We start from the raw sequence: 26,672 nt of genomic DNA on the forward strand, positions 1-26,672 counted from the left end.
CTGTGGGCTTGGAGTCTCTGGTCCTGTTCCCCGGTTCTCCCGTTGCTACCGAGTCCTGAACTTCAAGGTCAGTGAGGTCCTTGATGGTCCCCTCACTGTGCAGAATTTATCAGGTCTGCCTGGAGCATTTGCCTGACCTAAGATTCTGTACTCCGTTGGTGTGTGGTTCCGGGAGTACACCACCGTACTCCACCGGCAACCAACTGCCTGGGCCGTCAGGTCACTGTCATAAGCCTGTTAGTGCTTCCTCTCGCTCTCACTTTCACCGACTTACTGCTTACTGTACACTGTCTTCCCCTCTCACCTGGTTGTGTAGTGGACTGGATTGGCTCCACCTCTAGGTTGCCATCCTTTGGTCCAACCCTAGCCTGGTACCATTCTATTGGAGATATTGAGTAAAAACAGGGATTATCAGGAATATTTGTGTTATTACCGTCACTGGTCTTCGGGGTCCCTAGGGGGTAGGCCCTGTATCCTGGTGGGGATGCAGTACCTTGTAGCTCCCTGATGACTTCAGGGGCGCTACATTCACCCTTGGTTAATTCCAGCATGTCCTCTGGCTGCAAAATGATACACTTTTATTTTTGCATCATAACATAAACATCAACAATCTTCTCGCGCAGGGGAGTACCCCTCTCCCCTCACCCACCACCCAAAGGTCCTGGTCCCAAAACTGTCTAGGAGGCAGTTCACCGGTTTCTTTAGTGACCAGGTCTCGGCCACCTGAGCTGCAGATCTTTCCTGCACCCGACCTCTCCTTGGTGGCGGTGTTAAACAGGGTCCACTGGTTGTACTCTGGTGATGCACAACTGGTGCAACTATTTACAGGTAAAGTTTTTGGCTGCTGCCAGTCCTGCAGCCTGGGTCCATTTTTTTTAAATATGAAAATTGGTGAATGCAACGTTGCAAACTTTTATCTCCTATTGCCCATTTTTATCAACACTCAAAAATAAGGTCAAATCAACATTTACATTTTACACTCAACTGGAACAGTCAACAATAAACACCTGGTAACTTTGCAGGTGATAGTTACCAGGGTATTGGAAAGGGGCCATCTGGTTCACTTGGCCTCCTGGGATCAGCACTCACAGTCTGGGTACACTGGTCCTGTGCACCTGCATTGCCTCCTGGCGGCAGGTGGGGCGGGGGCTGGCTTCTCTGCCACCACATAGGGCTGCATCTGAGAACCAATCTCATGCCAGACTGAAAATGGGACCACAGCAGACCCGTACACAGGTCCCTCTTGCTTCTGCACCCAGATGTCAGATACCATGTATCTTGTTAGCACAACACAGAGGAATTCGCCCCCCGCCCGCGGTACCCATTCTGACTTTGGAATCAGGCCTGCCGGACCCACAACAGCGACTGGGCACAGTACCTGGGAGTAGTCGTCAGCGATGGCGGCGGCCTCCTCTGCGACTCCTGATGACGCTGCAGCCTGGGCTGTCGTCACTGGGTCAGACGATGGTGCAGCTTGATCCTTCTCCTCCAAAGAAGGTGATGCGGCCAGGTCTGATCTGGCCGGGGGAATCTGTGCCACTTGGTCCTTCTCCTCTGGAGAAGGTGATGAGCCCGATTCTGGTCTCATGGGGTCAGGCGGTGATATGGCTTGGTCGAGGTTAGACTCCTGCAGCCGGGTTGGTGCAGCCTGGACAAGCGGCGCTTGCTTCTCATGTGCCCGTATGGTCGCCACCACTACCATCATCTCTGCTCGCCATTCCCCGATGCACTGGAGTTGCTGCGCATACAGAGTCCAGCACAGCCGCTGGACCTCTGCATCTAGCCTCTCCGCGTTCCAGGTCCCTGGGTGACCAGGTTCACTGGCACAATCACCTGGGGCAGACATAGTGCTGCTTGTTGCAGTCCTGGAGGCATTCTGTGGCAGGGCCTCCGGGCTCCCTGCTTCCAGTTTCGTTTTACATTCTGGACACTCCCAGGGGGCAGGGCTTTCTTTTTGCGCCTTTCTCACTGCTGTGGCGCATTTACTTTTTCTACCAAAAATGGCGGCGGTTTCACAAGTAGTAAAACACAGTTCATGAAGTACAGTTTTAAGGCACACGTCACCCGGTATAACCAGATTCAGTTCAACCCTGCTCGCAGCGCCAATTGTAGCGCCCCACACATGGATGCTCTTGATGGGCTTGGAGTGCAGCAAGGTCCACCCGGAGGAGTCGTAGCGTTTCAGAGAGTCATCATCCAGCACCAACAGCATCTCCTTCCCCTGTGTCAGGCTCTGGTTGTGAAGAGACAGTTGTTGGATGCAGCAATTCACAGCTGCACTGCTCCTTCCCGGGGCCATGTCTTCTGTCATCTCAAACCCAACTCAGAGAGCAAACAGGGAACCTCTGCGGCCCCGAGTCACCGATCAGCAGGGGCCTCTTCTTGTCGTCTGATGACTGAACACAGCAAAGATTCAGAGCGTTGATGTGGAGGGTGAGGTCTTCAGCTCGGTCATTATTGAAATCCGACATCTCATCCTGGGAAATCTCCTCCTCCTCCTCTATGGGGGTCTGCTAGGTGGGGGAGTACATCTTTGGCTCCCCATTACCCAGGTCTGACAGTGGCTCCCATTGTGTGGTACCAGTGGGTACATGCCAGTAGTAGGTTCCTCAGGTGTCCTGCACCTGCATCCATCCTGACGGCAGATCTGAGTCCGTATCCAGAGAATTACATGGCCAGAAGCAATCTGAGTCATCAGGCGAGCCATAGGATGGAATTGCTTGGGAGAGAGTTGCCCAGCTGGAGTCCTCATCACTTCCACCAGTATTCCTTATACTAGTAGTACTATACGAGTTGGCTGGCACTGCACCCGTTCTCTCTGCCCTTCCCACTGTCCGGCACAACCTCAGAGCTGAGCTCTGAGGTCTCAGTAGTGACGGGGTCAGTGACCTTGCTTTGGGTATGGGTTCGATCATCCTCCCTGTCCTGGATAAGCAGCGTAGCGGACTGGTTCATACTGCTGCGGTTAACGTAGTTGAGCACGGAGACGTGCAGATCCTCCAGGTGAGCGCGCTTCTCGTCTTTCTCTTGGATGCAGTTTGTCCAGTCTTTGTTGATGTGCTCTGGATCTGGGTTGCAATTCTGATCTTCCTTCTCATGCTCTGCTGCCTTAAGGGCCATTTACACGCTGCGACATCGCTAACGATATATCGTCGGGATCACGGTGTTTGTGACGCACATCCTGCGCCGTTAGCGACATTGCAGCGTGTGAGAGGCAGGAGCGACCTTAAACGATCGCAAAAGAGACAAAAATTGTTGGTATATGAGAGGTCGTTCATTTACCAAAAATCGTTGTCTCATACGTAGCGAGGTTGTTCCTCGTTCCTGCGGCAGCACACATCGCTATGTGTGACACCGCAGGAGCGCCGATCATCTCCTTACCTCAGTCCACCGGCAATGAGGAAGGAAGGAGGTGGGCGGCATGTTCCGGCCGCTCATCTCCGCCCCTCCTCTGCTATTGGACGGCCGTTTTGTGACGTCGCTGTGACGCCGAACGCCCCTCCCCCTTGAAGGAGGGATTGTTCGGCAGGCACAGCGACGTCGCAGAACAGGTATGTGCGTGTGACGCTGCCGTAGCGATAATGTTTGCTACGGCAGCGATCACCACATATCGCACCAACGAGCTAACGCTCGCGACATTGCTAGCAATCGCTAGCGATGTTGCAGCGTGTAAAGCACCCTTTACGCAGTTGGTTCTGCCCTTCTTTTAAATATTTTGGGTTGGTGCGCTCCGAGGGGGCCCCACAGCCCAGCTCTACACTGACTAAGCCCATTACACTTTGCAGGTCAGTGTGAGCATAGATCTGCCTGCTCTTGGAATAAAAATAATAAGTTTTATTTCTATAGCGCCAACATATTCCGCAGCGCTTTACAATTAAGAGGGGACATGTACAGACAATATGAGACAATAGAAAATAACAAAATTAAGATACCAGGAGGAGTGAGGGCCCTGCTCGTAAGCTTACAGTCTATGAGGAAATAGGGGAGACACAAAAGGTGAATGGGGGGGAGAAAAGCTTGTCATATATGGTCCAGCCATCGATTTAATAGGGTATTCAAAAGCAGCTGCATGAACCCGTCGGTGAGAATTTATACAGGTACAGGGGACGATAACTGGTAGTAAATTTATTTGAAGGGCAGAAAGGGACTAGATTAGATCAGGGCAGTGAGTTGATAGGCTAGTCTAAAGAAATGCGTTTTTAGGTCCCGCTTAAAGGTGTGGATGTTGAGAATTAATCGGATTTCTCTTGGTAGTGTGTTCCAGAGCATAGGCGCAGCTCGTGAGAAATCTTGAAGACGGGAGTGGGAGGTTCGAATTGTTGAGGATGTCAGTCTTAAGTCATTAGCAGAGCAGAGGGCACGGGTGGGGTGATAGACAGATGAGGGAGGAGATGTAGGGTGGTGCGGAACCGTGGAGAGCTTTGTAAGTGAGAGTGATAAGTTTATGTTGGATTGTGTAACGGATAGGCAACCAGTGCAATGACTGGCAAAGAGCAGAGGCATCAGTGAAGCGGTTGCAGAGGTAAATGATCCTGGCTGCGGAATTCAGAATGGATTGGAGAGGGGAGAGTTTAGTAACAGGGAGACCAATTAGTAAAGAGTTACAATAATCCAAGCGAAAATGAATGAGAGCGACAATAAAGGTGGCTTTACACGCTACGATATCGTTAATGTTTTATCGTCGGGGTCACTTTGTTAGTGACGCACATCCGGCGTCATTAACGATATCGTAGTGTGTGACACTTACCAGCGACCTTAAGCGACCTCAAAAATGGTGAAAATCGTTCACCATGGAGAGGTCGTCCCAAACTCAAAAATCGGTAAGGGTTGTTTATCCATGTTGTTCATCGCTCATGCGGCAGCACACATCGCTATGTGTGACACCGCAGGAGCGAGGAACGTCTCCTTACCTGCCACCGGCCGTAATGCGGAAAGAAGAAGGTGGGCGGGATGTTACATCCCGCTCATCTCCGCCCCTCCGCTTTGATTGGCTGGCCACTTAGTGACGTCGCGGTGACGCCGAATGTCCCTCCCCCTTGAGGGAGGGATTGTTCGGCAGTCACAGCGACGCTGCCGACCAGGTAAGTGCGTGTGACGCTGCCGTAGCGATAATGTTCGCAGTGGCAGCGATCACACGATATCACATGTGCGACGAGGGCGGGTACTTACACGCTCGATAGCGCTAGAAATTGCTAGCAATATCGTAGCGTGTAAAGCTACCTTAAGAGTTTTTGCAGAGTCAACGGTAAGAAATTGTCGAATTCTTGAGATGTTTTTGTGATGGAAGTGACAAGAACGAGCGAGTGAACGAATGTGGGGAGTGAAGGAAAGATTATAGTCGAATATAACCCCAAGACAGCGGGCATGCTGCTGGGGCATAATGGTAGAGCCACACACAGAAATGGTAATATTGGGTTCCGGAAGGTTAGGCGAGGGAGGAAACAGAAGAAGTTCAGTTTTTGACAGGTTCAGTTTTAGATAAAGGGAGGACATGATGTTGGAGACAGCGGACAGACAATCGGTAGTATTTTGTAATAGTGCAAGGGTTATGTCAGGAGAAGAGGTGTACAGTTGGGGGTCATCAGCATAGAGATGGTACTGGAAACCAAATCTGCTGATTGTTTGTCCAATAGGGGCTGCTCTTGGAAGACAGGAGGTCATTGTGGGAGGTGAGGAGGCTGAGGGTGAGGGCGGACACCGAGCTCTTCTCAGTCAGTGGGCTTGACATCATAACTGGGGAACTGGGATATCCGTAGGAAGCCGATCATTCTCCGCCAGCGCACGACCTCAGCACTTCCGGTTCTCCCGGTCCCATTATCTGTACGGTCGCTGCACTGATATTCTCCGCCGCACTTCCGGCCACTGATGACGCATTTCTGGTTCTCCGTTCTCCCTCCCGGGGGCTGCTCTGCCTGTGGGGGGCGATGTCATCCCGGCTACACCCCAACATCTCCCCTGGCAAAGTACCCTGCAGCGGCGTCCTTATCCCTGGCTGTACACCACAGTTGGCGTAGTCGACATCATCCATTCCAATCTTGAAGGAGGGAAGGTTGGAGGAAGGGTCCGCAGCGGAGGGGGCCGGGACCCCAGTCACCACCATAACCGGTGACTACCTCTCCAGGAACAATCTTTGCTAGCCTTCCTTTACTGTGCAACACGGGGCCACGGAATCGGGTCAGGCCACGACTTCTACAAACCACTGCCACGGCGACGGGTATACAAGGTATGGACTGAAGCTCCCATCTTGAGCTCCGTGGGGTGTCACATGATCACAGGAAGCCGATGGTTTCCATGGTAGTGAAGGGTCATGTGATGACTCCTGTCGCTACCATGACGTGATTCCTGTTACAGCCGACAGAGCGGCGCCTCTAACAGGAACGTAGCATTTCTGATCAAAACTGTGAAGCTCTGATCAACAGAAATGAAAAAGTGATCAGACTGCTGATCCTTATAGTCCCCTAGGGGGACTAGTAAAATAAGATAAAAAAAAAAAGTTTTGAAATTTTTTAAAAAAATAAAAAACCTAAAAGTTCAAATCACCCCCCATTCGCCCAAAATTAAATGGTTAAAGAATGATAAAATATACAGATATTTGGTATTGCCACGTTCAGAAATGCCCAATCTATCAAAATATAAAATCAATTAATCTGATCAGTAAATGGTTTTCATTTTTAAAGTACACTTTGTCCCGCAAAAAACAAGCCCTCATATGGCAAGATTGACGGAAAAATAATAAAAGTTATGGCTCTCGGAAGCAAACAGAAAATCGCCAGGGGTTCAATAGGTTAAAATTGTGGCACTGTGGAGGAAATCTTCCAAGTCTCGCGCAGACTGCTAGCTCGATAAATCAAACTAAATCAAACTATGAGCTATTTAACTTTAGCAGCTGTAGTGTATGTTACTGGAGCTGACAATTTGGCTCTGTATGTAAAAAGAGTCTCTAGGGGCCTTTTTTAAAAATTGCTGTGGACGGACGCCATCTTTACTGTTTGGGTGAACTGGGAATACAGGCTCTGTATGGGACTTTGGTTAAACTTGTTGCTTTGTATGGGAATTTTGCCAATCTTGGCTGTGTGGGTGAACTGGGAATACAGGCTATATAGGGGCCATTTGTTAAACTTTTTGCTCTGTAGGGGAACTCTGCCAAGCTTAGCTCTGTGGGGCACCTATCTAAAAGAGTCTCTGTTGGGGCCTTCATTTAAAATTTATGCTCTGTGGTGGTGTATAATATATATGTGTGTGTTTACATAGTATATGTACCTGTGTGTGTGTCTACATAGTATATTTACCTGTGTGTGTGTGTGTTTACATAGTATATGTACCTATGTGTGTGTTTACATAGTATATGTACCTGTGTGTGTGTGTTTACATAGTATATGTACCTGTGTGTGTGTGTTTATGTGGCGCCCCTGACCTGGTCAGGCACCACTGAGTACTGCACCCATGCTGGGGACAGTACAATACAGGTAATCCAGAAGGCTGACAGGGGTGTGGTACACAGGCGCATAGTAATCAGCTCTCACACATGTACCCATGAGAGGACCCCTGGGGATCCCAGGAGGGGGAAAAGCCTTGACCTTCACTGGAATAGTGGAGGGGGCCAAAAGCCTCCATCTCCTCTCAAGGGGTGTGGTAAGAGAATCTGGTTGCTAGGTGGCGTAGGCAAGAACAGGAGAGGAGGGGCAGTGAGTCAGTTAGAGCAGAACTCCATAGGGCTCAGTGAGGAGCAGACCTGTGGGGCTGTTGCTGTCTAACAGCGCCCGCGCAGTGGCTACTGACGGGGGAGAACGGTCAACTAGGAGGGCTACCCGAAATCCATCTTCAGCTAAAGAGAGAGCACGGAGTGGGAAGTAAGGAGACTGCTAGAGAGTACCAGGCCCAAACGGGCGGCAGATCCCGAAGCGGAGATAGATCCAGCTTTCTTTTGCTAAACCTGCCGGTGTGGGGCTCTCAAAGCCCACACCACAACACCACAAAAGCCGCAGCCACGTAGCCACAGTTAGGGCCCATAGCTCACAGGAGGCAAGAAGCTGGAGTGATCTGGCCCAGGCAACAAGCACACGGCAAACGAAGGGGAGTGAGGCTTCAGCAACTTCCCTGGGTGACCCCCATAGGGACTAAAAGTCGGGGTCACCCCAAACCAAAAAGGGCTAAGGAAGGCGAGTTAGTAGTCACCCTCACAAGTCAGCCTGAAGGACACCTGGTTCCCGCCTGGTTCATCCCAGCTACGCCCGGGTTACTCACCCTGCCACCTAAAGTGAGTAAAAACCCTGAAAGACATTCTGCCTGTGTGGAGTTATTCTGCGCCTTGTGGTACTACGCACCTACATCGGGCCCTGGGGCTTGCCTCACTCTCAGGAGGCTATTCCAACTAACTGCACATACCATCAGCCCCAGGCGACCCTCAACCTGCAGTGGCGGTCCCTACTGGCCGCAATACTGAGAGTGGCGTCACGACAAGAAGAAGATCTCCTACCTGTGACCAGATCCAGCTGAGTGGAGTCCCTGAAGGTAATGCACCGACACAACACCTGTGGGGCTTCACATCTGGCGTCACGAACAGGATAAGGACTAGACCTGTCCAGACAGGTGACCATGTGCCTGGGCGGTCCGCTTGAAAAATTGGAAGCGCCGCCATATTGCCACCATGAAAAGCGCGCTGAAAAACAACAGCAGCCCGCGCTGGAAGAAGTTACCGCCCACGAAGAGGTGTGGCTACCCAGAGATCCCCTGCAGAGTTCTGACCTCGCTTGTGAAGAGAGCGGAAGCGTCCAGAGACGTCGGGACAGAAAGGGAGCCAGAAGCCTGCTGCTGGGAGAGGAGCTGCTGAAAGAGGCAGAGCGGAAACTGAACAGCTTGCTATTAGAGGCAACGGCGAGTCCACAGCTGGAGAGTCGTGCAGAAGAGGGCGCAGAAGAAATGGCGTCTGACCGCAGAAATCCAGAACCGGGCTCCGCTGCCTGGTGGTATCGGGAGCTGGCCCAGTTCTGCGACCGACTGGAGACCCGGGTCGTGGAGCAGATCCGAGAAGAACGTATGGAACTTCTGGAGATGGCTGCCGCGGTTCAGGCCTATGAGAGGGGAACCGCACGACGAGTGCCAGACCGGACGGCGACGACTCAGACCCCGATGCTGCCACCGATGGGTGAGTCCAGTATTACCCCTGCCGGCCCGGATGCCCTGACCCCTGCTGCCACGCCCGCGGTCCCTGAAGAGGCGCCCGGCGCGGCGACGCTGAGCCAGGCCGCAGCCACGCCAGGTGCGGCCCGCCAAGCCCAGGCCGCCGCAGCGATGCCCTGCCCGGCCCGCAAAGAACCGGCTGCCACCGCGACCCTCATCCGCGCCGCAGGCGTAACGCTGACCCAGGCCGCCGCCCTGCTAGGCCCGGCCCGCCAAGACCCCACCGCCGCAGCAACGCTCGTCCGCGCCGCAAGTGAGGTGCTGAACCAGGCCGCAGCCACGCCAGGCGCGGCCCGCCAAGCCCCGGCCGCCGCAGCGATGCCCTGCTCGGCCCACCAAGACCCGGTCCCTGCAGCGACGCCCAGCCCAGCCTGCACAGATCCCATCACAGCTGCGACGCCGATCCAGGCCGCCGCCATACAGGGCGCGGCCCGCCAAGACCAGGCCGCCGCCAAACAGGGCGCGGCCCGCCAAGACCAGGCCGCCGCCATGCCGGGCGCGGCCCGCCAAGACCAGGCCGCCGCCATGCCGGGCGCGGCCCGCCAAGACCAGGCCGCCGCCATACAGGGCGCGGCCCGCAAAGAGATTGCATCACCATTTACCCCGGCCTGCAAGGCCAGAGCAGACACCGCTCCCCAGTCCAAAGAGGTCCCTGCTAGGAAGTCCCTGATAGGAGAGGACCCCGAATACTGGAAGCTGAAGGCTGACCTAGAGGCCCAGTTCCCACAAGAGATGGTGGATCGGTATCTGCTCCCTCCGCACACCCCCAAGAGGGTTCCGGCAACCCCTGCAGCAACCACGCCAAAGAGTCCCCCGCCTGGGCCTGCTGAAGAAAGCCCATCCCCAGCACTGCCACCAAAGGAGTGCCAAGAAGAACTAAGGGGGAGAGGAGGCCAGGAAGCTGAGGAGCTGACTCCGGAGCCACCGGCAGTGGAGCAATACTCAGAGCCGGAGATGTTACCCTATTCCCGTTGGGATGAGGAGGACTTGACACCGTCTGCTGATGAAGACCAGCCCAGAAACCTCACCTGGGGCCCTGCAGGCATTGAGGTAACAGCCCAGCAGAACCCAGCCCGCAAGACCAGGCGTCGCAACAGAACAACGCTGTCCCCTGCACCACAGTCTCCAGAGCAGAGAGAAGTCACGGCCAGAGACCTACAAGAAAAAAGGTTCCTGAGAAGAGCCCAAGCACAGGTCAGAGGACCCCTTTGTAGAGGAGTTGTGGAAGACTTTAACTTGAAAAGCGGATACGGCTTTATTGTGGCACCGGGTATGAAAGAGGGCATTTTCGTTAATAGGAGGGATGTGAGAGCCCACTTGCCCAGAGGACACCCTGGCAGAAACTTAAAAATGGGAGACTCCGTACAGTTCACCATGCACCAAGGAGAAAGAGGGTGGTACGCGCTAGATGTAGTACCATGTCCCAAAGAAGAAAGGAAAGACAGTAATAAAGAAAGAAAAGACCAAAGACCTAATGATGAGACAACTACAGATGAGGAAAAAGCTCAAGAAAGCAACAGGTGCCGCAGCCCTACAGGCCCAAGCCCTGGTGAAGAGGAGTCTGCATAAGTTCAAGTAAAGTACAGCAAGTTTTGACCAGTTTGGAAAGTTTGTTTTGCAACGTTTTAAAGTTCAAGTATGTGCCCACAAAAACTATTGTGAGAAATAAACCTTAAGGCTATGAACTGGCTATAGCCACAAACTCTCGCAGTGTAAATAGTTACACCAAAAGGGCACCACCACCACCAGAGTCAGCCTGTTTAGGGGCTTGGCTCGTCTGCAACCAGGAGGAGCCCGTCCGTATATAGGGCCTTGGCTCACCTGCAACCAGAGAGCATGCCTGTTTATGGGGCCTGGCTCTCCACCACAAAGTGGGTACCTGGTCAGCACCAACTGTGGAGGCCGCCTCTGCATCCTGCCAGAAGAGGCTGAAGGCGCGGATCCACCAGGCCAGATATACCCTGAAGACCACCAGCCCATGTAAGCCGCCTCTACATCCTGCCAGAAGTGGCTGAAGCCGCGGCCAACGTGAGAGGGTTTTGGGTGGGTTAACGGACTTGTGGGTGGAGGGTGGTGATGTATGGTACCTGGTGCTTTTAAAATGTTTTACATGTTTTAATGTTTTATGCATTTTAAAATGTTGTCTTGCAGCCCGAGGACGTGCTGGTGATAACTAAGGGGGAATGTGGCGCCCCTGACCTGGTCAGGCACCACTGAGTACTGCACCCATGCTGGGGACAGTACAATACAGGTAATCCAGAAGGCTGACAGGGGTGTGGTACACAGGCGCATAGTAATCAGCTCTCACACATGTACCCATGAGAGGACCCCTGGGGATCCCAGGAGGGGGAAAAGCCTTGACCTTCACTGGAATAGTGGAGGGGGCCAAAAGCCTCCATCTCCTCTCAAGGGGTGTGGTAAGAGAATCTGGTTGCTAGGTGGCGTAGGCAAGAACAGGAGAGGAGGGGCAGTGAGTCAGTTAGAGCAGAACTCCATAGGGCTCAGTGAGGAGCAGACCTGTGGGGCTGTTGCTGTCTAACAGCGCCCGCGCAGTGGCTACTGACGGGGGAGAACGGTCAACTAGGAGGGCTACCCGAAATCCATCTTCAGCTAAAGAGAGAGCACGGAGTGGGAAGTAAGGAGACTGCTAGAGAGTACCAGGCCCAAACGGGCGGCAGATCCCGAAGCGGAGATAGATCCAGCTTTCTTTTGCTAAACCTGCCGGTGTGGGGCTCTCAAAGCCCACGCCACAACACCACAAAAGCCGCAGCCACGTAGCCACAGTTAGGGCCCATAGCTCACAGGAGGCAAGAAGCTGGAGTGATCTGGCCCAGGCAACAAGCACACGGCAAACGAAGGGGAGTGAGGCTTCAGCAACTTCCCTGGGTGACCCCCATAGGGACTAAAAGTCGGGGTCACCCCAAACCAAAAAGGGCTAAGGAAGGCGAGTTAGTAGTCACCCTCACAAGTCAGCCTGAAGGACACCTGGTTCCCGCCTGGTTCATCCCAGCTACGCCCGGGTTACTCACCCTGCCACCTAAAGTGAGTAAAAACCCTGAAAGACATTCTGCCTGTGTGGAGTTATTCTGCGCCTTGTGGTACTACGCACCTACATCGGGCCCTGGGGCTTGCCTCACTCTCAGGAGGCTATTCCAACTAACTGCACATACCATCAGCCCCAGGCGACCCTCAACCTGCAGTGGCGGTCCCTACTGGCCGCAATACTGAGAGTGGCGTCACGACAAGAAGAAGATCTCCTACCTGTGACCAGATCCAGCTGAGTGGAGTCCCTGAAGGTAATGCACCGACACAACACCTGTGGGGCTTCACATTTACATAGTGTATGTACGTGTGTGTGTGTGTGTGTGTGTGTTTACATAGTATATGTACGTGTGTGTGTGTGTGTGTGTGTTTATCCTCAGAACCAGCAATTCCTCTTTGCTACTGCTCTAATCTATGTTTGCACCAGTGATATCATGACTAAAACATATCACTGCTGGAGCCAATCACTGAGCTCAGCCGTCATGCGAAGGTAGATGGTGTCAGTTGCGCAGCCCCGTGATTAGCTAAAGTGGTCACGTGTAACATTATTACTGCAGCCTATAAACATAGACGGAGCAGCAGAGAGACATCACTGGACCAGGTGAAAATGAGTAACTCTGATTTAATTTTTTTCAAGTGCAAGATGATCAGAAACTTAAAATAGTAAAATGGAAGACCCCAAGAGGGAGAGGGAGGGTCGCCATCAGGGCATTACTACTGTGCCTGGTGTAGGGGGCCCGGTGAAGAGAGAGGGCCCGGCCAGGCCCGGGGTAAATACTTATCTTTAGCCTCAGGCAGGACGGGTCCCTTCTCTTCACCAGGCCCCAGTCACAGGAGCAGCAGCAGCAGAGGGGCCCCGCAGTGTCGCTTCACTAGCAGACATGACTAATTTGCATGTGAAGGGGCGGAGCATGCAAATTAGCCATGTGCTGTAGTGGAGGCAGGGTCATTGGAGCAGAGCAGGGCGCGTCATCGCTGGACCGTGCAGCAGGAGGTGATGTCATCACTCTGAGACCTCATTACACTCCTGCAACAGTGGCTGAGGTTTCGAGGACTCGGCAGCCAGCGGAACAGGTAAGCGCTGTGAGCCGAAGATTTGCTGATCTCTGCCTGGGGCCCACACTGATCTCTGCCCGAAGAAAGGGGGGCGCTGATCTCTGCACGGGGCCCACTGATCTCTGCCCAGGGGGGGCAGCGCTGATCTCTGCCCGTGGGAAGGGGGGGCGCTGATCTCTGCACGGGGACCACTGATCTCTGCCCGGGGGGGTGGGGTGACGCTGATCTTTGCCCGGGGCCCACTGATCTCTGCTGAAGGGGGAGAGGCGCTAATCTCTGCCCGTGACCGCCCGCTGACCCCAGCCCCTGTCTTGCTTCAGCTAGATCAGGGGTGGGGAACCTCTGGCCTGTGGTCTCCTGGCCTCTGCTGTGAGCCTCCTGGCCTCTCTGCTGTGAGCCTCCTGGCCTATCTACTGTGAGCCTCCCTCTGCTGTGAGCATCTTGGCCTCTCTGCTGTGAGCCTCTTGGTCTCTCTGCTGTGAGCCTCCCTCTGCTGTGAGCCTCCTGCCTCTCTGCTTTGAGCCTCCCTTGCCTGTGGCCTTCTGGCCTCTCTGCTGTGAGCCTCCTGGCCTCTCTGCTGTGAGCCTCCCTCTGCTGTGAGCCTCCTGGCCTCTCTGCTTTGAGCCTGCCTCTGTTTTGACTCTCCCTCTGCTGTGAGCCTCCTGCCTCTCTGCTGTGAGCCTCCTGGCCTCTCAGCTGTGAGCCTCCTGGCCTCTCTGCTGTGAGCCTCCTAGCCTCTATACTGTGAGCCTCCTGGCCTCTATACTGTGAGCCTCCCTCTGCTGTGATCCTCCTGGCCTCTCTGCTTTGAGCCTCCCTCTGCTGTGAGCCTCCTGCCTCTCTGCTGTGAGCCTCCTGGCCTCTCTGCTGTGAGCCTCCTGGCCTCTCTGCTGTGAGCCTCATGCCTCCCGCTGCTGTGTGCCACCCTCTCTCCAGTGCTGTCTGTGCTCCCTCAGTCCTGTTCATGTCTCCAGTCCTGTTTGTGCACCTCTAGTGTTGTCCGTGCCACCGCCAGTACTGTCCGAACCCCAGCCCCTCCTGTGATGTGTATATGCCCCCAGTCCCTACTGTATATACAGTGCCTTGCAAAAGTATTCGGCCCCCTTGAATTTTTCAACCTTTTTCCACATTTCAGGCTTCAAACATAAAGATAAAAAAATTACATTTATGGTGAAGAATCAACAAGTGGGACACAATTGTGAAGTTGACTGATATTTATTGCTTATTTTAATTTTTTGTAAAAAAAGAATAAACTGTAAATTGGGGCGTGCAATATTATTCATCCCCTTTACTTTCAGTGCAGCAAACTCACTCCAGAAGTTCATTGAGTATCTCTGAATGATCCAATGTTGTCCTAAATGACTGATGATGATAAATATAATCCACCTGTGTGTAATCAAGTCTCCGTATAAATTCACCTGCTCTGTGATAGTCTCAGTGTTCTGTATAAAGCGCAGAGAGCATCATGAAGACCAAGGAATACAACAGGCAGGTCCGTGATACTGTTGTGGAGAAGTTTAAAGCTGGATTTGGTTGCAAAAAGATTTCCTAAACTATAAACATCCAAAGAAGCACAGTGCAAGCGATCATATTGAAATGGAAGAATCATCATACCACTGCAAATCTGCCCCCCCGAAATCCCGATCTGCCCCCCCGACATCCCGATCTGCCCCCCGCCATCTCTATTCTGCAGCTCCTCCGGTATCCCTCCTCCCATGCTCTCTTGCAGCCCCTGCGCGCTCTTGTGATTTGCTCCTGCGCGCTCCCGTAATGGCCCCTGCCCGTGCCCCCCTGCGATCTGCCCCCCGCCATCCTGATCTGCCCCCCCGACATCCCGATCTGCCCCCCCCACATCCCGATCTGCCCTCCGACATCCCGATCTGCCCCCCCGACATCCCGATCTGCCCCCAGACATCCCGATCTGCCCCCAGACATCCCGATCTGCCCTCAGACATCCCGATCTGCCCCCAGACATCCCGGTCTGCCCCCAGACATCCCGGTCTGCCCCCCGACATCCCGGTCTGCCCCCCGACATCCCGGTCTGCCCCCCGACATCCCAATCTGCTGGCCTCCCCCGTGATCTCTATTCTGCAGCTCCTCCGGTATCTCCCTCCTCTGCTCTCCCCCTCTGCTCTCCCCCTCCCCCTCTGCTGTCCCCCTCTGCTGTCCCCGTCCCCCTCTGCTGTCCCCGTCCCCCTCTGCTGTCCCCCCAACGTCCTCTTACCTGTCTTCACCGGCCGATCACATCGCTGGGTCCTTCTTCCTGGGTCTTCTGCTGAGCTGTCCAACTTCCTGCCTGCTGGCTGCTGCTGTAAAGCTGTTCCTTGCCTTCTGTTCCTCCTGCTAATCCTCTGGGTACTGTGAGTATAACTTTTTTTTTTCTTTTTTTCCTCTATCCCCTTTCTATTTTTACACCTCATGCGTCCGTGCGTCCCGCCGAGCGCTGATCAGGGATGCAGATAATGTATCTGCATCCGTGGTCAGTTTTCGGCGGGACTTTTTTTCCCGTATGCCCGACGCTTTTTGTATCGCATCTGTCCGTGCGTTCCGCCGAGCGCTGATCAGGGATGCACATAACGGATCGGCATCCCTGCTCAATTTTTGGCGTGACAAAAAGCATCGGGGATACGGAAAAAAAAGTCACGCCAAAAATTGAGCAGGGATGCCGATCCGTTATGTGCATCCCTGATCAGCGCTCGGCGGGACGCACGGACTGATGCAATACAAAAAGCGTCGGGGATACGGAAAAAAAAGCATCGCATCTGTCCGTGCGTCCCGCTGAGCGCGGATCAACATCCCTGCTCAATTTTTGGCGTGACTTTTTTTTTTTTTTCCGTATCCCCAGCGCTTTTTGTATCTCATCCGACCATGCCTCCTGCAGCGGCCGATCAGTGCACCGCGTCTGTGCGTTTGAAAAGTCAAATGGCGTTCCTTGTCTTCTGAGCCCCGCCATGCGCCCAAACAATTGATTTCCACCACATATGAGGTATCTGCGTACTCGGGAATAATTGCACAATACGTTTTATGGTGCATTTTTTCCTGATACCGTTGTAAAAAGAGAAAAAAAAAAAAACTACCTTGTTGCTGCAAAAATTTAAAAAAAAAACTTAAAAAAAATAATTTTCACGGTTCAACGTTATCAACTTTCAATGGAGCCCCTGGGGGTACAAGGGGCTCACTAAACATCTAGATAAATTCCTTGAGGGGTCTAGTTCCAAAATGGGGTAATTTGTGGGGGAGCTCCACTGTTTAGGCACCATGGGGGGGGGAGGTCTAATAACGTGACATGGCGTCCGCTAATGATTCCAATCAATTTTGCTGTCAAATGGTGCCCTTCTCTTCTGAGCCCCGCCATGCGCCCAACAATTACTTTCCACCACATGTGAGGTATCTGCGTACTCAGGAGAAAATGGACAATACGTTTTATGGCGCATTTTTTTCCTGATACCCTTGTGAAAAAAAAAGCTACCTAGTTGAAGCAACAGTTTTGTGGTAAAAAATTTTTTTTTTCTTTTCACGGCTCAACGTTATAAACTTCTGTGAAGCCCCCAGGTGTTCAAAGTGCTCACCAAACATCTAGAAAAATTATTTGAGGGCTCTAGTTTCCAAAATGGGGTCACTTGTGGGGGAGCTCCATTGTTTAGGCACCTCAGGGGGTCTTCAAACCTGACATGGCGTCCGCTAATGAGTGCAGCTAATTTTGCATTCAAATGGCGCTCCTTGCCTTCCGAGCACTGCCGTGTGTCCAAACATTTGATTTCCACCACATATGAGGTATCTGCGTACTCAGGAGAAAATGGACAATACATTTTATGTTGCATTTTTTCCTGATACCCTTGTGAAAAAAAAGCTACCTAGTTGAAGCAACAGTTTTGTGGTAAAAAAATTTTTTTTTCTTTTCACGGCTCAACGTTATAAACTTCTGTGAAGCCCCCAGGTGTTCAAAGTGCTCATCAAACATCTAGAAAAAATATTTGAGGGCTCTAGTTTCCAAAATGGGGTCACTTGTGGGGGAGCTCCATTGTTTAGGCACCTCAGGGGGTCTTCAAATCCGACATGGCGTCCGCTAATGAGTGCAGCTAATTTTGTGTTCAAAAATTCAAATGGCGCTCCTTGCCTTTCGACCTCTGCCGTGTGTCCAAACATTTGATTTCCACCACATATGAGGTATCTGCGTACTCAGGAGAAAATGGACAATACATTTTATGTTGCATTTTTTCCCGATACCCTTGTGAAAAAAAAGCTACCTAGTTGAAGCAACAGGTTTGTGGTAAAAAAAAAATTTTTTTCTTTTCACGGCTCAACGTTATAAACTTCTGTGAAGCCCACAGGTGTTCAAAGTGCTCATCAAACATCTAGAAAAAATATTTGAGGGCTCTAGTTTCCAAAATGGGGTCACTTGTGGGGGAGCTCCATTGTTTAGGCACCTCAGGGGGTCTTCAAATCCGACATGGCGTCCGCTAATGAGTGCAGCTAATTTTGTGTTCAAAAATTCAAATGGCGCTCCTTGCCTTTCGACCTCTGCCGTGCACCCAAACAATTGATTTTTACCCCATATGGGGTATCAGCGTACTCAGGAGAAAATGCACAATAAATTGTATGGTGCACTTTCTCTTTTCTCCCTTGTAAAAATGAAAATTTTATGGCTAAAGTAACATTTTTGTGTTAAAAAGTAAAATTTTCATTTTTTCCTTCCACATTGCTTTGGTTCCTGTGACGCACCTAAAGGGTTAATAAACTTCTTGGATGTGGTTTTGAGCAGTGTGAGGGGTGCAGTTTTTAGAATGGGGTCACTTTTGGGTATTTTCTGTCACCTCGGCCTCTCAAAGTCACTTCAAATGTGATGTGGTCCCTAAAAAAAATATTTTGTAAATTTTGTTGGAAAAATTAGAAATTGCTGATGAACTTTGACCCCTTCTAACTTCCTAACGAAAAAAAAATTTCTTTCGAAAATTGCGCTGATGTAAAGTTGACAAGTGGGAAATGTTATTAAGTAACTATTTTGTGTGACATATCTCTCAGATTTATGGGCATACATTTTCAAAGTTTGAAAATTGCGAAATTTTCCAAATTTTCGCACAATTTCCTAAATTTTCACAAATAAACGCAAAAAGTATCGGCCTAAATTTACCACTGACATGAAGTACAATATGTCAAGAAAAAACAATGTCAGAATCGCCAGGATCCGTTGAAGCGTTCCAGAGTTATAACCTGTCAAAGTGACACTGGTCAGAATTGCAAAAAATGGCCCGGTCATTAGGGTGTTTTAGTGGCCGGGGGTGAAGGGGTTAAATGTGATTATTTCCATCACATGGCTAATGTTAGCTACATCTGCCGGCTACCATCAGGATAAAATTATTTATACAGCCCAATATAATAACAACACAAAAAATAGTTATCTCCCATTAGAGTGTAGTCACTAAATGAAACAAAATTTGTACGAAACTTGAACATTTATTGTAAAACTGTCATGAATTAATTATATTAAGACGCATTCATCCAATGCACCATGTGTGTTGTACAACTGTAACATTACATTTTTAGAAATAACTTTTTGTGTATATATGTTTTTTCACTTTTTGTCACTAAATTATAATAAAATTTGATATTTTAATATGAATATGTGGAATTGCTCCCAGTTCTTTTGCAATATATGAATCATATGGAGCTAGCATAAAATGCATATGAATATAAAAATCTGGATTATTTGTATGGTATTAATAATTTCTGTGTTTTTCACAGCATCCAGTGAAACAAAATGGATTTTAGAGCCAGGGAAAAAGTATGGCTCTCAAAAATGAGTGAAGTGTTCGGTGATGAACCCACAATGATGTCCATGGAGGGCAGTGGAGAGATGGGTATTTGCATGCAACGATATAAGGATTTGCTGCGCAGAAGAACTAAAACTTGGTGGAATAGAGCATTTTTGGAAAAATATTTAGAGAAAAATCTTATACCAAGGGGACTTGGAGTGCAGGTCTTTCCTGCATTTGAGGTACTGGATGACACATTCCGGTGTAAGTGGGAACATGCCGCTACCACATGCTCTAGAGAGTTTATGGAACTGCTAGTTACTGAGATGGATATGGAAATAGAGCAGATACAAAAACATTTACAGGATGGCCTCTCAGCTGATATGCTAGCTAAGTTTAAGTCTGAGATCGAAGATGAATCGGGGAAATGGGAAAAAGAAGTTTGCGATGTTAAAACAAAAAAATTTCAGAGGGACACTATGGATCGCAACCACAATAATGTATATAGATGGCATAAGAGACAACGGAAATGGAAAAATGCGGGATCGCGATCAGGATCGTTCACCTCCTGCACATCCAACGAGGATTCTACTTATCAAGAGATGGGACCTGGAATTGGTATGACCTTAAGGTCTACTGATAAAAGACAGAACAACTCAAATAAGAGCATACCTCCAGGTTCATATAAGAAAGGGTATAAGAAAAATAATACAAGTAAATTACAGGTGATTAATTTATCAGAACACATGTTAACAAGTAGTCAAAAAAAGTTATTGGAAAGAGGACTCAGTTTTGCGCCCACTAACAATTTTGATCTCTTTTCAGTCATAAAGGACATTAATTTGTTCTCAAGGAAACTGATCCTCAAAAAATTACACCATAAAAAAAGTGATGAACATATGACTACGTCAGATTACATTACAGAAGAAGAAACTCTGAATGACTTGAATTCCTTGTTGGATGAGCAGGATGAAACAACTGAAGGTAAATACCCCAGGCACTTATACCCAAAATCAGTCACGTTTCCCCCCTTGTCGGCATGCCCAGCGGTGGAGATCTTCACTGACCTGCTGGTCCGGGATCTCAGGGAGATCTCCACTGCACGTCGGAATGACAATCTCACATGGGCAGAGCGCTCGGCGTTAAAGGAATTACAATCATTAGATGACCTTGTCATAAAACCTGCCGACAAAGGGGGAAACATTGTCTTGTGGCCCAAAAAAATGTATGAGAAGGAGGCACAAAAACAGTTGAGAGATCAAACCACATATGCAAAACTATCTTCTAACCTAATAGTATCATATTCAGCTGAACTTGATTTGATACTGTATGATGCGTTTATACAGGGTATTATCCCTAAAAAAATATATGATGGTCTCACAGTTAAGTGCCCTTAAACACCAACCATTTATTTTATTCCCAAAGTTCACAAAAATGCCACCGAACCTCCGGGTAGACCAATAGTGTCCGGTTTGGAGGATCTTAATGACCCAATATGCAAATTTATAGACTTTTACCTAAAGCCACTGGCAGAGGCCCTACCATCGTAAGTCCGGGATACCACGGACGTGCTGACCAGAATTAATGGTATCAATTTGGAAGATGACATGTACCTTGTGACTGCGGATGTAGAGTCTCTCTATACTTGTATAGATCATCAGCAGGGGTTGGAGCCGGTCCGCTTCTTTCTCATGAACAGCAACTGGGATGGAACCACATGTGAGTTGGTCCTTGGACTGCTGGAGTTCATCGTCACCCACAATTATTTTTCATTTAAAGAACAATTTTATCTACAGCGGAGGGGTACAGCAATGGGGGCGGCCTGCGCGCCTTCGTTTGCAAACCTCTTTCTGGGGTATTGGGAGAGAGGTTTGTGGGGGGGTGAAGGCGCGCAGGCCGTGGACCATATACCCCTCTGGCTGAGATATATTGATGATATTTTATTTATTTGGCAAGGTAATGAGGATGGGCTTAGGCAGTTCATGGATCAACTCAATGTGAATGGGTACAACATCAGGCTGACCTATGTGTGCAGCAGGGAGGTGGTGGACTTCCTGGACATTAAGATCGAGATTGATGACAAACAACAACTGCAGACAGATCTGTTCAGGAAGCCCACTGCCGTTAACTCTCTGTTGCATGCAGGGTCTAGCCACCACTATGCCACCATTAAATCTATCCCAGTTGGGCAGTTTATGAGAACGAAGCGGATCTGCTCCACCCCGCAGAAATTTGAACATCAGGCTGATATATTGAAAGAGAGATTCCAGTCACGAGGGTACAGTAATAGATCTATTAAGGTAGGATACAATAGAGCGAAAAAACTCTCACGTGAAACATTACTCAAGCCCTCCGCCAGAAAAAGTAGAAATAATGATAATATCAGGTTCATCACGACATATAACTCGCAATGTGATGAGGTAAAAAGAATTTTGCAATACCATTGGCCAGTCCTTCAAACCGAACCTACTCTGAGGCAATACATATCCGATCGACCCCAGATGACTTATAGGAGGGGTAAAAATCTCAAAGATATACTGGTTAGAAGCCACTATATGGCGACTTCCAGTACCCCCTTCAGTACAGGACCACCAATTTGGGGATGTTACCCCTGTGGTGGCTGTAAGGCATGTGCAAATATCTGCAGAGTAAAGACCTTTTTATCATCAGGGGGAGATAAAGAATTTGAAATTCGCCAATATATCACTTGTTCGACTATTCAAGTGATATACTATGCGACTTGTGGTTGCGGCCTCATCTATGTAGGGCTTACATCGCGACAATTAAGAGTTAGGACAAGGGAACACATACGCGATATTATTGCTGCAAAATCTATCTCCAATATGGAGGAACTAAAAACGATCCCTCGGCACTTCAAATTAAAACATGACAGTGACCCACGTACCTTTATGGTAAGGGGGATAGAACAAGTGTCAATAGGGATCAGAGGTGGCAATATTAACAAAAAATTATTGCAGCAAGAATGCAAATGGATCACCCTTTTGGAAACAGAAACACCAAGAGGATTAAACGAAACTAATTCATTTGCCTGCTTTTTATAATTTGCAACCCTGTACTTGCTCATACAGGTTTATGATAGTCCCAGGACCCCTGATTATTAGTCCAATTGTACCACTCGGTTTGTCTTCTGCGCAGCAATCCCAAGATTTATTTTGGGGAAAAAAATGAGCAAAAATTTTAAAAAATAAAAAATTAATAAAAAAAGAAAAAAAGAGAGAATAAATCCTCTCTAAAAAAGATTATTTTGTATATACAACCAATTATATATCAAGTGTGTTTCTCTCCACTGGCTCTATGCACTGTTTTTTAATTCGGTTTTTAATTTATGTATTGTTTGCAGTATATCCTGTACCAGCTGCAATGAATCCCCTCTCCATGCCAATGGATCCAAGATTATGAAATGGATGTTTATTGATGGAATCCTTCAGTACATCGACCCTTGTGATATATTAATTATAAATATTTATATATGGTACTGCGATTTAACATGCACATCATTTTTGTTATTATTATACAGATATGGTGAGCGCACAGTGTGTTGTAGTGCTGGTACACACTGTGCAGCTAATTGCAATGCGATCTGGAGCGCATGCCCGCTGTCCTTCACTCTCCTGCTGTGTCGCGCTGCTGTCTATAGGTCTGGACACGTGCACTGGTTTGTTTACCACTGCGCGTGTACCAGTACCGCAGATGAGCGGTGCTTCACTGCCGGAGGCTGTGAATACCAGCGCGCACGCGTCAACAGCAGATCGCAGGTGATATCCATCAGGCGTATATGGTATATAAGGTGAGGGGAGACCGACAATTAACAGCCCCCTGAGGAAGCAGTATCTGTGAAATGTACATAGGGGTATGGAGGATGCGCATCTGATCGATCTACACTCAAATGGGTAAATGCTATGACTAACAATGACTATTGACGGGCTGTATGCTGACAGCATGGCTGAATGATTTCAGCAGATTGCTAGGCTCATTGTAATTTATGCTTAACAGTATTAAGCTGCTTTATCTAATGATTTACATAGTCATTCTATTCCTGAATTGGTAACCTGTGGTTATAATAGTCATTGAACACAGTAACTGCAACGGTAGAAAAATCGCATTATATTTAATGAAGTGTGATCACAGCAACTACAAGTATAGGATAGTAAATTAATCGGCAGCCTCCTAGAGAGACAAATGCATACCATTTAAATGTGATTATATCCATCACATGGCTAAGGGTACCTTCACACTTAGCGATGCAGCAGCGATCCGACCAGCGATCTGACCTGGTCAGGATCGCTGCTGCATCGCTACATGGTCGCTGGTGAGCTGTCAAACAGGCAGATCTCACCAGCGACCAGTGAACAGCCCCCAGCCAGCAGCGACGTGCAAGCGACGCTGCGCTTGCACGGAGCCGCCGTCTGGAAGCTGCGGAGACTGGTAACTAAGGTAAACATCGGGTATGGTTACCCGATGTTTACATTAGTTACCAGTGTGAGCAGGGAGCAGGGAGCCGCGCACACTGAGCGCTGGCTCCTTGCTCTCCTAGCTACAGTACACATCGGGTTAATTAACCCGATGTGTAATGCAGCTACATGTGCAGAGAGCAGGGAGCCGCGCACACTGCTTAGCGCTGGCTCCTTGCTCTCCTAGCTGCTGTACACATCGGGTTAATTAACCCGATGTGTACAGCAGCTACATGTGTAGAGAGCCGGAGCCGGCAGCACAGGCAGCGTGAGAGCTGCAGAGGCTGGTAACTAAGGTAAATATCGGGTAACCACCTTGGTTACCCGATGTTTATCTTGGATACAGCTTACCTCAGCTGCCAGATGCCGGCTCCTGCTCTCTGCTCGCTTCATTTGTCGCTCTCTCGCTGTCACACACAGCGATCTGTGTGTCACAGCAGGAGAGCGGCTTTGAAGAAAACGAACCAGGGCTGTGTGTAACGAGCAGCGATCTCGCAGCAGGGGCCAGATCGCTGCTCAGTGTCACACACAGCGAGACCGCTAATGAGGTCACTGCTGCGTCACAAAAAGCGTGACTCAGCAGCGATCTCGGCAGTGAGCTCGCTGTGTGTGAAGCACCCCTAATGTTAGCTACATCTGCCGGCTACCATCAGGATAAAATTATTTATACAGCCCAATATAATAACAACACAAAAAATAGTTATCTCCCATTAGAGTGTAGTCACTAAATGAAACAAAATTTGTACGAAACTTGAACATTTATTGTAAAACTGTCATGAATTAATTATATTAAGACGCATTCATCCAATGCACCATGTGTGTTGTACAACTGTAACATTACATTTTTAGAAATAACTTTTTGTGTATATATGTTTTTTCACTTTTTGTCACTAAATTATAATAAAATTTGATATTTTAATATGAATATGTGGAATTGCTCCCAGTTCTTTTGCAATATATGAATCATATGGAGCTAGCATAAAATGCATATGAATATAAAAATCTGGATTATTTGTATGCCCTCCTGTGATGTGTATATGCCCCCAGTCCCTACTGTATATACAGTGCCTTGCAAAAGTATTCGGCCCCCTTGAATTTTTCAACCTTTTTCCACATTTCAGGCTTCAAACATAAAGATAAAAAAATTACATTTATGGTGAAGAATCAACAAGTGGGACACAATTGTGAAGTTGACTGATATTTATTGCTTATTTTAATTTTTTGTAAAAAAAGAATAAACTGTAAATTGGGGCGTGCAATATTATTCATCCCCTTTACTTTCAGTGCAGCAAACTCACTCCAGAAGTTCATTGAGTATCTCTGAATGATCCAATGTTGTCCTAAATGACTGATGATGATAAATATAATCCACCTGTGTGTAATCAAGTCTCCGTATAAATGCACCTGCTCTGTGATAGTCTCAGTGTTCTGTATAAAGCGCAGAGAGCATCATGAAGACCAAGGAATACAACAGGCAGGTCCGTGATACTGTTGTGGAGAAGTTTAAAGCTGGATTTGGTTGCAAAAAGATTTCCTAAACTATAAACATCCAAAGAAGCACAGTGCAAGCGATCATATTGAAATGGAAGAATCATCATACCACTGCAAATGTACTAAGACCCGGCCGTCCCTCAAAAATTTCATGTCAAACAAGGAGAAGACTGATCAGAGATGCAGCCAAGAGGCCCATGATCACTCTATATGAACTGCAGAGATCTACAGCTGAGGTGGGAGAGTCTGTCCATAGGACAACAATCAGTCGTACACTGCACAAATCTGGCCTTTATGGAAGAGTGGCAAGAAGAAAGCCATTTCTCAAATATGTCCATAAAAAGTGTTATTTAAAGTTTGCCACAAGCCACCTGGGAGACACACCAAACATGTGGAAGAAGGTGCTCTGGTCAGATGAAACCAAAATCGAACTATATGGGCACAATGCCAAACGATATGTAACAGCAACACAGCTCATCACCCTGAAGACACCATCCCCACTGTCAAACATGGTGGTGGCAGCATCATTGTTTGGGCCTGCTTTTCTCAAGCAGGGACAGGGAAGATGGTTAAAATTGATGGGAAGATGGATGAGCCAAATACAGGCCCATTCTTGAAGAAAACCTGTTGGAGTCTGTAAAAAAACCTGAGACTGGGACGGAGATTTGTCTTCCAACAAGACAATGATCCCAAACATAAAACAAAATCTACAATGGAATGGTTCACAAATAAACGTATCCAGGTGTTACAATGGCCAAGTCACAGTCCAGACCTGAACCCAATCGAGAATCTGTGGAAAGAGCTGAAAACTTCTGTTCACAAACGCTCTCCATCCAACCTCACTCATCTCCAGCTGTTTACAAAGGAAGAATGGGCAAGAATTTCAGTCTCTCGATGTGCAACACTGATAGAGACATACTCCAAGCGACTTGTGCTGTAATCGCAGCAAAAAGTGGCGCTACAAAGTATTAACTTACAAGGGATGAATAATATTGCACGCCCCAATTTTCAGTTATTTATAAAAAGTTTAAAATAAGCAATACATTTCGTTCAACTTCACAATTGTGTCCCTCTTGTTGTTGATTCTTCACCAGAACATTAACATTTTTATCTTTATGTTTGAAGCCTCCAATGTGGGAAAAGGTTGAAAAATTCAAGGGGTCGAATACTTTTGCAAGGCACTGTATATACCAGAAAGTGCCCAGGAGGGGGATGTATATAGCAGGAGGGGCCCAGGATGGGACATATATACCTAAACGGGGACATATATACAAAGAAAGGGACATATATTTCAGGAGGGGGACATTATATATATACATATATATATTACACATGTTTTTCCAAGAGGGGCAGTGAGACTGGAGGAGCTTTGAGGGGTGGAGACGGAGCTGGGGTGGAGCCTGTGTGGAGTCCAAAGGGGGTCCGAAAATGTTGCCAGTATGGGGCCCTGAAATTCCTAGTGGCGGCTCTGGAGGTGTGGGAAGGGTTCAGGAGGGGAGCATAGTCAATTGTTTGCTCTAAGTGTCCAAGCCCACCCATGGAGGATTTGTTTGTTTTTTCTTTTTAGCCGTGAGTACACGGTGGCCAGAGGCCTATGTGGGTGCCTTACATGGTATGGGGGCTGTGTAATACAATATGAAAGACAGCTTATACATATTTTGGAGATGCATTATAATAC

The 26,672-nt window shown here is 48.8% G+C and overlaps 1 pseudogene; it reads right to left on the reverse strand.

The window, feature by feature from the left end:
- Nucleotides 1-1,078: 1,078 nt before the first annotated feature.
- LOC142251848 (amyloid beta precursor protein binding family B member 2-like) lies at nt 1,079-5,820 on the reverse strand (annotated as a pseudogene).
- Nucleotides 5,821-26,672: the final 20,852 nt, after the last annotated feature.

This window comes from Anomaloglossus baeobatrachus, chromosome 9 (assembly GCF_048569485.1).
Source record: "Anomaloglossus baeobatrachus isolate aAnoBae1 chromosome 9, aAnoBae1.hap1, whole genome shotgun sequence".
NCBI classification, from domain to species: Eukaryota; Metazoa; Chordata; class Amphibia; order Anura; family Aromobatidae; genus Anomaloglossus; species Anomaloglossus baeobatrachus.